Genomic DNA, 2,337 nt, shown 5'->3' on the forward strand with positions numbered 1-2,337 from the left:
AAAACCTTTTAAGGAAAGCTAATATTTAATTTCCTAAAATAACTTTAGGTTAACCAAAAGGAACAATCAAATCACAAGGAAAAGAAGAAAACATAAGAACACTACATCGAAAATAAATTCGAAATACTAGAATCGTAAGCCTCTTGTATTTGGTATTATTTCCAAAAATAACTAGTATGATGCGGAAAAGGAAAAATTACTAGTTATACCTTTTAGAAAGACCTCTTGATCTTCTACCGTATTCCTCTTCTAACCTCGGACGTTGTGTGGGCAACGATCTTCCGAGATGAGAAACCACCAAAGCACCTTCTTCTCCTCCTAGCTAGGTTCGGCCAAAACAAAAGCTTCACCAATGAAGAAGAAAAACCACCAACCAAACTCCAAGGGATGCAAGCTTTCTCTCCTCCTTCTTCTTCTTCTCCAAGTAGTATCCGGCCACCATAAAAGCTCCAAGCAAGAGGAAGGATTCGGCCACCACAAAGAGGAAGAGAGGGAGAGAGGATGGCCGGCCACAACACCAAGGAAAAGAGGGAGAAAATAATAGAGGTTGTGTCTCTTGAAGGTACCCCAACCCCCTCTTTTATATTCCTTAGCCTTGGTAAATTAGGAAATTTAACTACAATAAAATTTCCTTAATTTTCCTTGACATGAATTAATTAAGAAAAATTAAACAAAATTTCTTAAAACTCCATGTCTTGGCCGGCCACATCAAAAGGGACAAATTAGGAGAGTTTCAATCAACAAATTAAAACTTCCTAATTTGTTTCCGAAAATATTAAAAATAAAATTTCTCTTCAAAAATCCCTTCATGGTTGATAAAAAGAAATTTCTATAATTTTATTTTTCAATATGTGAATAATTTACAAAAAGAAAAAATAAAATATCTTTTCAATCTACAAATAAGGAAAGAAATCTAATCTCTTTCTTTTAATCTTTTGTAGATCCTTTTAAGAGAGATATTTTAATTTTAATTCTCTTTAATAAATTATATCTTCCACATAATAAAAATTAAAATTAAAATTCTTTTTTAATTTAATGGGGGCCGGCCGCCTAAGCTTGGGTTCAAGCTAGGGCCGACCACCCATGAATCAAGGGTTGGCCGGCCCTAGTTTGAACCACAAGCTAGCTTGGCCGGCCCCCTTATCATGGGTATGAAGGTGGGTATAGTACTCTATAAATAAGAGGCTACGATAGGGACCGAGAGGAGGAATTGATTTTGGTCTCCCGATAAAATTAAGCATCCCGCGTTCGCCCCGAACACACAACTTAATTTTATCAATTATAATTCATTCCACTAGAGAACTTTTATTAAACTACCACACCAATCCTAAATTACATTTTTGGGCTCCTTCTTATTATGAGTGTGTTAGTCTCTTTAAGATATCCAATGTCCACTAATTAAGTGAGTTCGACAACTCATTTAATTAATATCTTAGTCCAGTAGTACCACTCAACCTTATCATCATGTCGACTAAGTCCACCTGCAGGTTTAACATGACAATCCTTATGAGCTCTATGGGGACATTATCAACCTAGTATCTCTAGGACAGTTTCTTCTATAATCAACAACACACTATAAGTGATATCATTTCCCAATTTATCGGGCTTATTGATTCATCGAACTAAATCTCACCCATTGATAAATTAAAGAAATAAATATCAAATATATGTGCTTGTTATTATATTAGGATTAAGAGCACACACTTCCATAATAACTGAGGTCTTTGTTTCTTTATAAAGTGAGTATAAAAGAAACGACATCTAATGATCCTACTCAATACACTCTAAGTGTACTAGTGTAATTATATACTAATTCCTAATTACACTACGACCTTCCAATGGTTTGTTCCTTTCCATTTTGGTCGTGAGCTACTGTTTATAATTTATAAGGTACTGATAACATCATCTTCTGCATGTGACACCACATACTATGTTATCTAGAATATAAATTAATTGAACAACTACAAACAAATGTAGATAATTTGACCAAATGTGATTCTTTATTCAAAATAAATGTTTACAAAAGCTTAGGCTTTCAGTATACACTCCAACAATCTCCCACTTATACTAATGACTAAGCTGCCATATCTTCTACCATACATTTAATTCTCATTCCCTCCACATGCCGATCGAAAGCTTTCGCCGGAAGGGCCTTAGTGAAAGAATTTGTCAGGTTATCCGCTGATGCAATCTTGGCGATGACAACTTCTCCTCGCTTCACGATATCTTGTATCAGGTGGTACTTGCGCTCTATATGTTTACTTGCCTTATGAGTGTTAGAGTGTATACTAAAAGCCTAGCTTTTGGTATAAACATTTATCTAGAAATAAGAATCAC

This window comes from Zingiber officinale, chromosome 11A (genome assembly GCF_018446385.1).
Source record: "Zingiber officinale cultivar Zhangliang chromosome 11A, Zo_v1.1, whole genome shotgun sequence".
Taxonomy (NCBI): domain Eukaryota; kingdom Viridiplantae; phylum Streptophyta; class Magnoliopsida; order Zingiberales; family Zingiberaceae; genus Zingiber; species Zingiber officinale.